At 44.2% G+C, this 16,144-nt stretch overlaps 1 protein-coding gene across 2 annotated transcripts in view; it reads left to right on the forward strand.

Annotated features, from left to right (window-relative positions):
* The window catches only part of LOC148506677 (sodium channel protein type 5 subunit alpha-like), a 323,898-nt gene that overhangs the window by 81,253 nt on the left and 226,501 nt on the right, over nucleotides 1-16,144 (forward strand). The window lies entirely within an intron of this gene.

The raw sequence follows: 16,144 nt of genomic DNA on the forward strand, positions 1-16,144 counted from the left end.
TCCTGTAGCCCACCAGAGAGGGATTGCAAGATCCCTCTATGGCAGGGCAGCCCCATAGCAGGTTGGGATGGCTACTGTGGGAGCTAGTAGACGGAGATATCTCCTGCTCTGCTCGGTACATCTGAGCAGGGCCAAAGCTAGGGGTGTGCGGCCGGAGCAGACCTCTGTGGGCGGCACCGTCGACATCCCACGGCTCCTGCTTCTGACTGCAGGGTGCCTGTAACGGCGCCCTGCAGCCAGCATCCCGTGGATGCTACAGGCAGGCACCCTGCCATAATTACAGCTGCCCGGCACTACTTGAAGTTCACTTACCGGGGGCCCCGTCTCCTTGTGCGCGTCGTCATGACGTCACATGCAAAAAGAGGTGGGGCTGGCACAGGCTCTGCATCTAAGAAATACCTAATTCCAAATTCTGTCCTTAAACATTGTGGAAATCGCAGCTTATAGACACACACATTTCTATATACATATATATATATATATATATATATATATATGTATATATAGAGTCAGTTATTTGTTGGCACTCCTGAATAAATGGCATAAGAATAAATCCCAACTGCTCCGGTGCCCGATATAGCAAAAAACAAAAATCCAGAAAAAATCAGCACTCAGAGACTGTCATGAATAAGTATAAAATGTATTAAAGGCGCGACGTTTCGGGGTGCAACCCCCTTTATCAAGCCACAACAGACAGTAGACAGTATACACACACACACACACACACACATTCATATATATATATATATACACACACACACACACTTATATTATATATACACACACACACATTTATATATTTATATATATATATATATATATATATGTATATATACATACACACACAACAGTCCCTGATTAAGCACAGCGTATCAGGACGGTAGTGCTCCCTGTGCTGCACTGCTGCCTCTCTCGCTCCCCTACTTACTGCAGAAATGTAACTGTTACTTATTTAAAAATTGTTGTATCTATTAATATATGTGATTTTACATCACTAGTGCCAGTGCTCTGTATCTAAGAAATACCTAATTCCAAATGCTGTCCTTAAACATTGTGGAAACCGCAGCTTATAGACACACATATATATATATATATATATATATATATATATATATACACATACACACACACAGATATATATATCAGCAAAAAATAGTGGTATATGGCGCTAGTCCTTGATAATGTCACTTTAGAGTCTTATATAGAAACAAGTGATGCAGCACTCCCCAGATCTTCAGGGTGGCTGCTCCGTCTCCCAAAAACTGTAGTTCAAGCAGTTGTAACCTATAAAACAAGAAGTGGAGAAGGAGCGCCTCCTAGTGCAATATCGTATAAACCTTTTTAGACCCTTCACCAATTTCAATCACCTATGTGGTGGAGGGGTACCTTTAACAGTGGAATAATCCACAATTATATCAGCATAAGAGAATCACTGGTCGTTCAGCATTTTTCCTTCCTCATCCAAGCAAGGAGACCCAGTCTTATATAAGCCAATCTCAGCAAAACATGCAATTAAGGTAGAGAAAAAGGACCATAGTGTAGTATATTTACACAAACAATTTAATGACACATAAACAAAGTAAAGTAAAATGCCCGTACAATGTGAAAGATAAAGCAAGCTTATCTGTAGATGATCACATCACAGGTGCCCCGGGCAGTAAATCACAGCTAAACCCTCAACGCGTTTCGTCCATTCATAATTCATAGGACTTCATCAGGAGGATAAAGGAAGATCATAGCAAAGACCCTTATATACCCTAAGTAATCATTTATTAATGGACGTGCGTACCGCCATTTCGCAATTAGGATTGCTTTCCAAGAACCGTTAGTGAACTGGAAGTGCGTTCCACTTAGCCGGAAGTGGATAATCAAAAGTCCGTTCTTGGGTTCATTAAAATAATTAATTATGATGGCCCTTATTAGAAGCGGATCACCCTCTCAGAGCTCACCGGCATGCCAGATATGCAGAAAGGGTCACAATGCCCCCAGCACCAGCAGCCGCGTGTTTCTCCGGCGGGCTCCGCTTCTTAATGGCGGTAGCCATTTTCTTGTAGCGCATCCTCTAGTAACCACTCTAGTGGTGGCTGGCGCCATTTTGCCTTAGTCTACATATGATTATAAGCCAATTATTAGTCAGGATGATCGCAAGAAATCCCATCCCTTCTGGACTTAATGTATAAAATGAATAAATAATGAACATATGAATATAGCAAGGAATATAAAACCAATAACAGATCATCATAAATATTAATGTAAAGACAAATAAATTAGAAAAATAAAATATATATACACACTTATATTATATATACACACATACACATTTATATATTTATATATATATATATATATATATATATACCCACACAACAGTCCCTGATTAAGCACAGCGTATCAGGACGGCAGTGCTCCCTGTGCTGCACTGCTGCCTCTCTCGCTCCCATACTTACTGCAGAAATGTAACTGTTACTTATTTAAAAATTGTTGTATCTATTAATATATGTGATTTTACATCACTAGTGCCAGTTGTGTTTTATAAAATTTTAACTACCTTGGATTTTATACAGTATGTATGATCCAATGTTTTATGATTTATATTGTTTATAAACTGTTTTTATTTTAACCATGTATTGAGACTCAAAATATATTATAATTTATACAATCTGCATTGGTCTAATATATACTAATTATTTATATAATTTTCAAGTCATTATGTGTACTATATATATATATATATATATATATATATATATATATATACTGTATAAGCACCTCACCTTTAGGGGACTCAGAAGTTCACACCGTGCTGCTGCTATCACCAGGTCACCTTCACAGTGGTGCTGCGACTGAGGTTGAGCGGCGCCTATGCTGCTGGTGGTCGGTGCACAGGGACAGGCTGCGTGAGGGTGCGGTGGTGGCTGCAGGCGGCGCATATGTGACATCACACACAGTGATGTCACGTGACGCGGAGGTGGCGACGCTGCCTAGACTTTGAGTGCTAGTGGCACTGGGAGGGCTAGTTAAGCCCAACCCTCCATTGTGCTGCCGTCTTGTTTATGCATCAGCGCCGCAGCCGTGCAGGAGGGGTGGGGTGCCCGGCAGAGGGGGGAGGGTGCGCGGCCGCTTGGGTCCTCAGGCTGCTGTGGACAGAATAAAAAATCAGCAGCACACACACACACATCAGATGGCTGTGGGCCTATTCTGATGGTGGGCCTGGAGCTGTAGCTCCATCAGCCCCATTATTAATCCAGCCCTGAGAGAAGAGCGCTATATAAATAAAATTATTATTATTAATTATTATCATCTTTGGTCTGTGACAGCAGCTTCTGTTCTATCTAAAATAAAATACAGCATTTTAATATTCTTTATGTAGTTACATGGGCTTTGGGTTCCGGACTCTAGATAGACACTAATTATATAAACAATTACCCATATTCAATTAGGGAGCGAAAAGTCCATGCTGGACTTTTCGCTCCACATCGGAGGTTTTACGGGGATAAAGTATCGGGCGCGCGCCCGGTTTATCCCCGTATTCAAATTGAAAGCTGCGAAAACGGGACCCAGTGGAAAGGTGAGTATAGGAAAAAATTTGGGAATTTTAGGGAAAAGCATCGAGGGACCCCCCCTAATGATGTCCTGACATTGGGGATCATTATGGGTACCCCCATTTTGGCCTGCAGAAGGTAAGTTTGTTTTTAAAAAGCCGCGGCAGGTGTTTTTTCCCGACAGGGAAGAAGGGGTGAAGAAGAGCACTTAGTTTTTTTTTTTTTTATAAAAACTAGTTGCATCAAATTTGGGGTACATGAAAATGGGTTCAAGCCTATTTTTAAGTCCCTAAGGTGCATTTTGAAAATTCTTCAAAAATGCACCTGCTGCTACCACCCGCATTCTTTAAAACACCTGCCACATACTTGGGAACCCCCCTGAATTTATTTTGTTAGTTTAAAATGTGTTTCCCATAATTTTTTTTTTTAACCCCAAAATTGAACTAATTTTTTTGGGGTGTCCCTATTTTTTTAACTTTTTTTTTACACATTTCATTTTTAGGGGCTATTCCCAGGGGTACCGGCTATTTTTTTTAAAGCCTGCACCCCTAAACCCCAATTCTGCACTTTTTTTCGCCATGTAAAACATGGTGAAAACTTATCCCCGTTTTTTTCAAAGACTCTTCGCACCGACGAAAAGTCTTTGAAATTGACTACGGGGATAATTGAAACATGCGAAAATGACGTCATCGGCGATAATTTATCGCCAATTACGACTTTTCGCAGGCTAATTGAATATGGCCCTAGATAGACACCAGGGGCGGGTTGTAATAGAGTTCGAGTTTTAGATTTTGCGTGTTTCCCAGAAAACTCGCATATTTTGTAATCTCGACCAATGTAATAGCGTGCGCGATCCTGCATACTCGCATTTTTCAAAATACACGTTTTTCAAACTCGCATCCAGATGTTTCCCCAGGTTCAACATACAACTCGTGCAATGTAATAGGGTGCGAGTTCGAAACTCGCACATAAAACATTACCATAATCTCGCCAAAAAATAGACCAAAGTAACAATGGAGAGTTGTATGTTAAAAAATACAAAATAAATTCAAAAAGGTTACAAAGGAATCTTTCAATCCATAAACATATATAAATATGCATATAAGTGTTAAATCACCTTTTTAAGGACGTAAATACTCATAATTCTTAATTCTTTCAAAAGTGTCTAAATCGAACCCATATTCGATTAGGAGCCAAAATTACTGACTTTTTTTCAAACCCTATTGTGTGCTGACAAATATTGCCCATTTTTTTGCATAGACTTTTCGCCCTCGGCGAAAAGTCTTGGGGATAAGTTTTCGCCACGGCGAAAAGTCTCAATCAGTGGTTTTTTTCCCCGGAATCCAATGTTTTGCGCCTAATAAAATACAAACATCTGTTCCATTTAAATATAGTTCAAAATAAACGAAACAATCTAAGTATAGTTTATAAAGAAAGACAGACACAAATTAATTCAACTTACTTTACTAAACTAGTAAGGTATCAGGAAAAAACCCCACAAATTATATAAAAAAAACAAAATTACTGTGAGGCAGATGAGCCTCTACTCCTGCTTGACCCTGTAGTTGCACCCCCCCGTGTATGGGCACTTCGCCTCGAGGGACTCATTGGTGCGGCCCTTTGGGGACTGGTGGCTTGTGAGCTGGGAGTAGATGCTGATGGCACTTCCCTAAGGGCCCTTTGTGCCACCAGCTCCCTTTGTAATGCCAAAAAGGCCTGTGTTTGCTCCCATATGGCAGCATTTTGGTCTCTGGCGGCCTGTGTTAGCTCCACCAGATGCCTACTGAAGTCACTAGCCATACGGGTGCGGGTCCCCTGGGCTACTGCGGAGGTCCTTTTTAGCTTCCTGAGCTGGTGTGTAATGCTGTCCATTTGAATTTTTTGCATCTCCATGTACTGCATCTGGTGTTGACGGAAGGTGTGCAGGGACTGAGCCAGCTCATCTGCACTGGGGGATGATGGCTGTGCTGTTTGCTGTGTTGGTGGCTGTTGGTTCTGTGCAGGTGGATTTTGTCTTGTTGCCTCCACAGGACTAAGAGGTATTGTTGCCTCAGCCTCCTCCTCAGACGTGTAGGCCACCAAGCCAAAATGACTTCCTGGGACCCTAGACACTGGTGGTGTGGTCCGCGGTGGAGGCACCGAAACTCCTGATGGTCCTGAAAAATTAAAACAAAATCTAGTAGAACTAAAATGTTTGAAAGTGTTTTTGGATTATTTTTGGAGTTTGAGTTTCACATATATAAAATAATAAACAGGTACATTCAGTAGTGACTGCAATAAAGTGACACAACGGGTGTATCTGCATGATAAATGCTACGTTACAGTGGCATCGCTTATGACACTGTAACGTAGCATTTGGCATGCAGATACACCCGCTGTCTGTCCAAAAATATAGGTATGCCGCATATCATTGGAATCAGCAGAAGCTGCTTGTGTATTCTTTTTCCATTGATGTGCAAATAAAACACATTGCACATTGTTACAATTTAAATGTCTATAATATAAAAAAAACAAACATAAAATTATAAGGCCTGTTTAACATGCAAGGAGGCTATGTATGTGTACACATCTCTATCATTACCTTTTAATTAATACTTTAAAATAAATAATATGAGTAGAACATAATTTCGACATTTCTATTGTTGTAGACTTTAATGTCACAATGCTAAGGTTAATTGAGTAATGTGACATTTTTTATAAATTCAAAAAGGGCACCCGCCAGAACTGAAACAGGCGAAAAATCCTGTCAGATTGGTGTAAAACAGCCTACCCCCCCCCCCCCCCCAAAAGATGCACTGACATGGGGGATCACTATGAGCCGTATTCAATTTGATTCGCACCCGCGATACTTTTCCGCCAGCAAAACAGGCAAAGTAGGCGGAAAGTCCGGGAGGCGGAAAAGTACCACGGGTGCAGATCAAAATGAATACGGGCCCAAATTGAATATGGCCTAATTATGGGAGTGCCTACAGGTGCATACACACTACACCATTTGAAAAAAAAAAAAATGGGATCTACAATACTTTTAAAAAAAGACAGTGAAAAGTACATTTATTTGCATACTCACCACGATGCCTAGGGGGTGCTGGCCTGTCAGTGTCTACAATATGTGGACCTGGAAAAACCTTAGGAGCAAAAACCGGCCTCAGCTCCTGTTCATATGGAGTGAAGTGAACTGTCACTACTCGTCCTCCTCCTGTCATGCGTCGCTGCCTATACTCCTCAGCCATTTTCTATTTTGTGTTCCTTTTAATATCATTATAGCGCTTTTTGATATTTTTAAGTTCACGCCAGTATTCACTCACAGCATTCACTGTATCAGTGATGTTATTCCACATCTCCTTTCGCCGCGCTGCTGACGTCCGGTGTGAATGTGCCCCAAAGTAGGTCCGGAAAAACAGGTACTATTGCACGGACCAGGGCACAATTTTCATCATAACTGAAGCGTATATTATGCCCAGTACATGTTTTCCCAGTGGTTGGGGGTGCTTCAGCCTCCTCATCCTCAACACTACCCTCAGCCTCAGATTCCAGCTCCTGCGCTTCCTGCTCCACACTCTCCTGCTCCTCCACCTCTTCACTGCTCACCTCCTCACTGCTCACCTCCTCACCAATATCAGGTTGCAGTACAACCTCCTCCTCCTCCTCCTCCTCCACCATCCTGGCCACCCTCCTTGCTTTTCTGGATGCCATGCTGCAGCACAATAACAATACAATTATCGGCTTTTTTTTTTACTCTCTCTCACCACTCCTTCACAAAACTAAGTTAATACCTTTGAAAGGACAAAAATGAAGATAGGGGTTTATATAGGGTGTGTGAGGTAGGCATCAGGAGACTTTGGAGGGCCAATGAGTGACTTTGTTTAAACTTGACAGAACAGTAAATGAAACTCGCATTCTGGTTGGTCCAAAAAAACGCATACTTCCGGATCTGTATTCTCACGAGAACACGCACTCAAAATCGAAATTTGTCGAAAAAAATCGCACCCCATTACATCCCACGAGTTGTATGGGAAACACGATCAAAACAAATGTGCAAGTTTAGAAATGGCTTAACACTCGAACTCTATTACATCCCGCCCCAGATGTTAGACAGTCAAAAGGTCGACAGGGACAAAAGGTCGACAGGGACAAAAGGTCGACACACTAAAGGTTGCCATGTAAGAAGGTCGACACTTGCAAATAGTCGACAGGGTCAAAAGGTCAACATGAAAATGGTCTACACAAAAATGGTCGACATATGCTTTTTTTTGTTTAGGTTTAGGGTTAGGCACTTACTGGAGGGTTAGGGTTAGGCACTTACCAAGATGGTTAGGGTTAGGCACCAGAAGGGATGGTTAGTGTTAGGCACTTACCGGAGGGTTATGGTTAGGCACTAGAAAGGACGGTTAGGGTCAGGCACTTACCCCGATGGTTAGGGTTAGGCACCAGGAGGGAGGGTTAGGGTTAGGCACCAAGGGGAGGGTTAGGGTTAGTGTGAAGATTAGGGCTAAAAAAAAATTACAAATCATGTGTCGACCATTTTTTTGACCATTTTCATGTCAACCTTTTGACCCTGTCAGCCATTTGTACATGTCGACCTTCTTATATGGTGACCTTTAGTGTGTCGACCTTTGACCCTGTCGACCTTTTGTCCCTGTTGACCTATTGACTGTCTAACATCTGGTGTCTACCTAGACATTGTCTATCTAATTACTGTCTATCTCTTATAACACACCCACACTTAACATCTTCATTCTAATGATGACTGTTAATATCGAGTTCTGACCTTGTTATATTGCGTAGGATGAAAATGTTTTTCTTACTTGTTCTAGTTGTTAGTCTCCATCTTAGTCCTCTAGTTAGATTCCTTATCTCGTGATTCAACATGACATTTTTAGAAACACATTATCATTAGAATGAGGTTTCAGTTGGCATTAGATAATGTGCAACAACTATAGCCATATATTGTTATTTATTGTTCAATATGTCATAATATGGCACTCTTACATTGGCCTCATTTTTACAATTTTTTCATTGTTTATGTTCAAGTACCACTGTTGATACTATGTGTATTCTTATTGGTCTGCCTGTATTCTTGTTGCGCCCACCGACACGAGCTGTTGGACGTGTTGTTGGGGGTTTGGAGATTGTGGGTGATCAATAGACACATGACATTGTTATGACAGATGTTTGTTTTTTCAATTTTTATTTTGTGCCACTTATTATGGTTTTCTGCTTCCCATGTTGGTTCACCTGGTGTTACCATCCAGCTGTGTGGGGCACCCCGTGGGTTCCTATCGCCGATGCCTTTTTTGATGCGGCGTGGTGTAACAGATGGGTGTGCTCACTCTTTTAGATGGTATCCGGGTTGCCTAGCAATGGAATTTGATGCTATTTCGTCGCTTCCAGTGGTGGGACAACTAGCGCTGCCCTCCGGCAATGTGGAGCGTCCTTTTGGTTCCTACCTCCGCTGCCACTTCCGGCATGGCGTGAGGTTGCTGACAGGGCTGCTAGATTGCAAGGATGGCGGCTGAGTGTCCCAGCCACTGGTGTTGACGATGATGTGGTCATGTGTCTCACACAGGTGAGTGTGGCTGTTGGGCATTATGCTTAATTAGAGGGGTATTTAGCCGCCCTTGTGCTGACTAGTATTGCAGCAGTCCCTTGAAAAAGGACATCATGAAACATTTGTTGGGACATACTCTGTTTACTGTATCCAGTGCCGGCGCTTCCACTAGGCAAGCTTAGGCAGCTTCCTAGGGGCGCCGGCCACTAGAGGGCGCTTCTCAGTCCACCTACGGAGGGTGCAGGAGGTGCGGTTGCTATGCGACCCAGCGATCGCACCCCCTGCACCTTCCATTTGCCGGGCACCCGCTGAGATTGTGTTACCAGCGGGCGCCCGGCTCCTCTCTCCCTCCCTCCCCCCCCGGCGTCAGTGGCAGACGGAAGACGGAGCTCAATCCTGAGCTCCGTGTCTCGCAGTGCACTATGGGAGTGATGACATGACGTCACTCCCGTAGTTCCGAAGAGCGGGCGCCGGGGACGGATGGCTGCAGGCTCTGGAGCAGGGTTTAAGGTAAGTATACTATTGGGGGCACTACAGGGCCATACTATTGGGGGCACTACAGGGGGCATCATATGGGAGCACTACAGGGGCATCATATGGGGGCACTATTTGGAGCACTACTACAGGGGCCCTTACCACTGGGGGCACTGCAGGGAGGATTACTACTGGGGGCACTACAAGGGCATTACTACTGGGGGCACTGCAGGGAGCATTACTACTGGGGGTACTGCAAGGGCATTACTACTGGGGGCACTGCAGGGGGCATTACTACTGGGGGTACTGCAAGGGCATTACTACTGGGGGTACTGCAAGGGCATTACTACTGGGGGCACTGCAGGGAGCATTACTACTGGGGGCACTGCAGGGAGAATTACGGGGCAACACAACTGGAGGCATTACAGGGGCCCTTACTACTGGGGGCACTGCAGGGGGAATCATGCCTTTAATTTGGGTCATATGAACATTATTGGGGCGCTGTGTATGTGTCTGTGAGCTGGGCGGAGGGTTTGGGGGGAAAACAGGGACGGCATGTGAACCTTTGCCTAGGGTGCCCTGAAACCTTGCACCGGCCCTGACTATATCCAAATATGGAGGTCCAGGGTGTTTGAGCGTTGCTCCACTGTAATTCTTTTTGACTCCAGATAAGTTATTTGTGCTATGCATTGTTTCACTGGATGGCTTGTTCCCCCTCTTTTCACCTTAACATGGTGTAATAAAAAGATTACTCTTTTTTGCATTTAACACTTGTGTGCTGGTTGTACTCCATACTGATACGAGAGTATAGAGGATGGATGGTATTATATAATTTTGGCTTCAACCTGGCACCTGTTTACTCAAGATACTTTTAGTGGTGTGTGCGATGTCGCTGTACATTATTTATATATATATATATATATATATATATATATATACAGTCAGGTGCATAAATATTGGGACATTGACAGAATTTTCATATTTTAGCCTCTATTCACCACCACAATGGCTTTCAAATGAAACAAACAATATGTGCTTTAACTGCAGACTTTCAAATTTAATTTGAGGGTAATTACATCCAAATCAGGTGAACGGTGTATGAATTACAACAGTTTCTATATGTGCCTCCCACTTTTAAAGGGACCAAAAGTAATGGGACTATCAACTCAAAAGCTATTTCATGGACAGGTGTGGGCTATTCCCTCGTTATTTCATTATCAATTAAGCAGGTAAAAGGTCTGGAGTTGATTCTACGTGTGACATTTGCATTTGGAATCAGTTGCTGTCGACTCTCAATATGAGATCCAAAGAGCTGTCACTATCAGTGAAGCAAGCCATTATTAGGCTGAAAAATCAAAACCAACCCATCAGAGAGATAGCAAAAACATTAGGTGTGGTCAAATCAACTGTTTGGAACATTCTTAAAAAGAAAGCGCACTGGAGAGCTCAGCAACACCAAAAGAACCGGAAGAGCACGGAAAACGACTGTGGTGGATGACAGAAGAATTATTTCCCTGGTGAAGAAAAACCCCTTCGCAACAGTTGGCCAAATCAAGAACACTCTCCAGGAGGTAGGTGTATATGTGTCAAAGTCAACAATCAAGAGAAGACTTCACAAGAGTGAATATAGAGGGTTCACAACAAGATGTGAGCCTCAAAAACAGGAAGACCAGATTAGAGTTTGCCAAACAACATCTAAAAAAGCCATTACAGTTCTGGAACAGCATCCTATGGACAGATGAGATAAAGATCAACTTGTACCAGAGTGATGGGAAGAGAAGAGTATGGAGAAGGAAAGGAACTGCTCATGATCCAAAACATACCACCTCATCAGTGAAGCATGGTGGTGGTAGTGTCATGGCGTGGGCATGTATAGCTGCCAATGGAACTGGTTCCCTTGTATTTATTGATGATGTGACTGCTGATAAAAGCAGCAGAATTAATTCTGAAGTGTTTCGGGCAATATTATATGCTCATATTCAGTCAAATGCTTCAGAACTCATTGGACAGCGCTTCACAGTGCAGATGGACAATGACCCGAAGCATACTGCAAAAGCAACCAAAGAGTTTTTTAAGGCTAAATAGTGGAATGTTATGCAATGGCCAAGTCAATCCCCTGACCTGAATCCGATTGAGCATGCATTTCACTTGATGAAGGGAAAATGTCCCAAGAACAAGCAGGAACTGAAGACATTTGCGGTAGAGGCCTGGCAGAGCATCACCAGGGATAAAACCCAGCGTCTGGTGATGGCTATGCGTTCCAGACTTCAGGCTGTAATTGCCTGCAAAGGATTTGCAACAAAGTATTAAAAAGTGAAAGTTAGATTTAGGATTGTTTAGTTTGTCCCATTACTTTTGGCCCCTTAAAAAGTGGGAAGCACATATAGAAACCATTGTAATTCCTACACCGTTCACCTGGTTTGGATGTAATTACCCTCAAATTAAATCTGAAAGTCTGCAGTTAAAGCACATCTTGTTTGTTTCATTTCAAAGCCATTGTGGTGGTGAATAGAGGCCAAAATATGAAAATTCTGTCAATGTCCCAATATTTATGCACCTGACTGTATATTCTGTTTTCCTTTTTTTAAACAAAGTGTATTCTTTATGGAATCTGAAAGCTAGTCTTGCTTTGGGAGCCCATTAGCCGACTCACGCATGTTACCAGGGAGAAGAACTTCGCTCAGCTGCCTTGGCCACTTTTTTTTTTTTATATATATATAAATTGTGGTAAAGAAGATTTTCTAATGCTGCCATGAGTATCCTTCTTTTCTTAGGCATGTCAATAAATGGCCTAATGTAGAACTGATCATTACAGTAAAAGCAGCAATTTACCATTATCAAATGCAAGGCAGGTGTGAGGTATAAACCAGACATTAAGACTTCCTTTCCAGCGCTAGTGATACATTACAGTAGCAGTCTTTTCATAGAAACCTTCCCAGAGGATTCAGTATGATGGAATGTAGTTTGGAAGCCGACGGTCTAAATCCCGACCGCCAGCTTCCAGACGTTCTAATCCTGGCGTGGTACTAATGACAGACGTCTAAATCTAGATGCCTGTAATTAACCAGACGCCGGAAGACCGACGCCCGGCATACCGATCGGGGGGGGGGGGGGCGGGGGTTAGGTTTAGTGCTCTGGGGGGGACTCAGGGTTAGGCATCCCCCGGGAGGTTAGGGTTAGGCTAGGGGAAGGGGGGTTTGGGGTTAGGCACCCCTGGGGGGAGGTTAGGGTTAAGCGCCCCCCCCCAGGGGGGCTTAGGTTTAGGCACTTAGAGGGGGGATTAGGGTTAGGCACTTGGGGAGGAGGTTAGGGTTAGGCACCCCTAAGGGAGGGTTAGGGTTAGGGGGGGGAATTAGGTTAGTGATACTTACCTTAGGGACGATTGGGATTTTCACCCTTGCCGGGCTGCCGCTGTCGGTACCTAAACCTAACCCCCCTTCCCCGCCGCCTAAAGTCCCCTGGGGGAGTGCCTAACTCCAACCTCCCCCCGGGGGTGCCTAACCCTAACCCTCCCTTCCCCTCTCCTAACCCTAACCTCCCAGGAGGGTGTCTAACCCTAAGTCCCCCCGGGAACCCAAACCCCTCACCTGGCTTACCTTCGATCGGTAAGCCGGGTGTCGGGCTCCCGGCGTAGGTAAAATGACAGGCTTCAGGATTTCGACGCCTGTCAATTAACCCCTTGCCGGGATTAGACAGTTGGGAAGCCGACGGTCGGGATTCCGTCCATCGGCTTCCCGACTGCTTCCCTTCCCAGATGTCCCTCCACAGTATGAAGGGAGGTTGTCTCCACAAATCCCCGGGTTAGTACCTGAAAATAAGGGGAAAATCGTACATATAGTGAAGCACAGTTTTAATACATAGGCTAAAAGTTAACATAAATCAACATTTAAAAATTATTATATCCATAAATGGTTAGACATCCACATATATATGTAAAAAACTTCAGAAGACAGGATATCCCCAAGTAGCTGGAAGAGCAACAATTACCGGGTGGATGAAAAGGAACTGTCAATGGGTAGTTTATATATGAGCTTATAGATTAATACACACAGTGAAAATCCCGGGTCTCTGTCACGACCAGCCGGCCGATTCTCCAGATACCTCAATCTGAGAATCGCCAACTGTGACTTATGGTTACCTCAGCACGTGCGGTTACTATAACACGGTTCTGCCACCACCAACGAAGTTAACGGGAGTCGTTAGGTTCTCCGCTCAAATCTCAATTTGCACACTCACTTACATATAGGTACGTAGCTTTGACCTCACAGGCTCGTGAATTCGACAAGAACACGGAGAATACACTGGATTAAGAATGTTTAATCCGAAAAATATTTCCAAGGTTATTGATTACAGAAAAAGGTAGTACAAATATGGACAATACAAATATATCACAAATAGGTTTCAGAAAGTAAAAGGAATTAAAAATGAAAAGAACCCAGAGTCTTTACATCTAGACTCAGTCGTGAAGGAGACACAGGAGCATTGGGTTCTGGCCAGTCGTCAGGACTCTCCTTGGGCACAAGAACACTTATCACTGAGGGAGATGCATAGTTATACCCTCACAGCTGCACTAGCCCCCACCTTTGGGTTTTTCACTCTTTCATTGCTGTACACTGGGCATTAAGAAATCGGCCACACACTTCCATATTGTCTATAGGAAGTAGGGGGTCTTGAAACAGTGTGAAGGGGTCTTTAGAAACCAATAAGCAGGTAACATACCCTACATTCCTGTCATCTCCCTCCTAAAGGATTTTATATCCCATGACCTGGCTTGACCAAGTCTGACCATCTGCATTAAGGATGTATCTCTCCCCAAACTTTATGGCCTGTAGAGATAAGAGATGGTTATCTAGATGCCTGGTTCCAGGAAGACAAATCTCCTCCAAGCTTTGTATTCCTACAGGTTAAATACAGGGCACTGCCTAGAATCCATGTTGATACACACATTTATATATATATATATTTACATGACATCATTCCTGGTGATTATTCTTCAGATAAACTCCACACCTCCCCCTGAAGATGGGCACAGGAGGGACTGAGACACACGTCACAGCCTTTCTTGTGTACCACTGTCTGCCTCTTCACTCTGCCGGGAGAGTCCATCAGCATTGCTGTGCTCTGCACCCTTTCTGTGCTGGATGGTGAAGGTGTGTTGTTGCAGGGTAAGGCTCCATCGGAGAAGTTTACCATTATCCCCAGAGACTCTATTAAGCCATACGAGTGGGTTGTGGTCTGTTATTATGGTAAAGTCTCTCCCATACAGATATGGCTGCAGTTTTTGGAGAGACCATACGATCGCCAAACACTCTTTTTCAATGGTGGCATAGGCCACTTCACGGGGCAGCAGTTTTTTACTTAGGAAAATGACAGGATGCTCTTCCCCCTGCTCATTGACCTGACTGAGCACAGCACCTAAACCATAATTAGAGGCATCAGTCTGTACAATTAACCTCTTTTTGAAATCTGGGGCCTGCAGCACAGGGGACTAAGCTAAAGCAGACTTTAGGGCTAGGAAGGCCCTCTCACAGTCCTCAGTCCAATTGACCACCTGTGGCAACTTCTTTTTTGTCAAGTCTGTTAAGGGCTTGGCTAGGGTGCTGTAGTGGGGTACAAATTTTCGGTAGTACCTTGCAGTTCCTAGAAAGGACATCACCTGTTTTTTAGTCTTAGGGGTAGGCCATGCAGCAATAGCCTCCACTTTGTCTGGTTCTGGGCGGAGAGTACCTCCCCCTACACGGTGCCCTAGATATTGTACCTCTCCCATGCCAAGCTGGCACTTCTCGGGTTTGATCGTCAAACCTGCCCCAGTGATTCGACCTAACACACTATTCAGATGGATCAGGTGTTCCTCCCAGGTCTGGCTGAACACTGCGATGTCATCCAGGTAGGCAACTGCGTATCCCTCCTGGCCTTCCAGCAGGTCATTAACCAGGCGCTGAAAGGACGCAGGGGCATTCTTCATCCCAAAGGGCATGACCAGAAATTTGAACAGCCCAAATGGGGTGATGAATGCGGACCGCTCACGGGCCTCGGGTGACAGCGGGATCTGCCAGTACCCCCTACTGAGATCCATGATAGTGATGTAATGTGCCGGGGCAAGCTTATCTAGTAGTTCATCTATCCTGGGCATGGGATAGGAATCAAATACAGTGGCATCATTTAACCTCCTGTAATCCACACAAAATCTGGTACCTCCACATTTTTTTGGGACCAGTACCACTGGGGCAGCCCATGAACTGTGAGACCTTTGTATCACCCCTAGCTGCAGCATCTCATCAATTTCCCTTTTCATTGCCTCCAGCACTTCTTGGGAAGTACGATATGCTGGCTGTCGGAGGGGGGTCTGATTACCTGTGTTTACGTGATGTGTAACCAAGTGTGTCTTTCCCGGCTTTCCTGTGAAATGGGACTGAAAGGGCTGTACGGTGTTAGCTAGCTGTTCTAGCTGCACCTCAGACAGCTCAGTGCTGTAGTGGGCATCTGCAAGTGACCCCCCCTCTTTTGCAGCAGCTGCCAGATCTAGTAAGGGGTCGGGTTCCTGATCACTCTCAGGCAAGCTACACACAGCTAACACACA

This window comes from Taudactylus pleione, unplaced genomic scaffold (genome assembly GCF_031769625.1).
Source record: "Taudactylus pleione unplaced genomic scaffold, aTauple2 ptg000398l, whole genome shotgun sequence".
Taxonomy (NCBI): domain Eukaryota; kingdom Metazoa; phylum Chordata; class Amphibia; order Anura; family Myobatrachidae; genus Taudactylus; species Taudactylus pleione.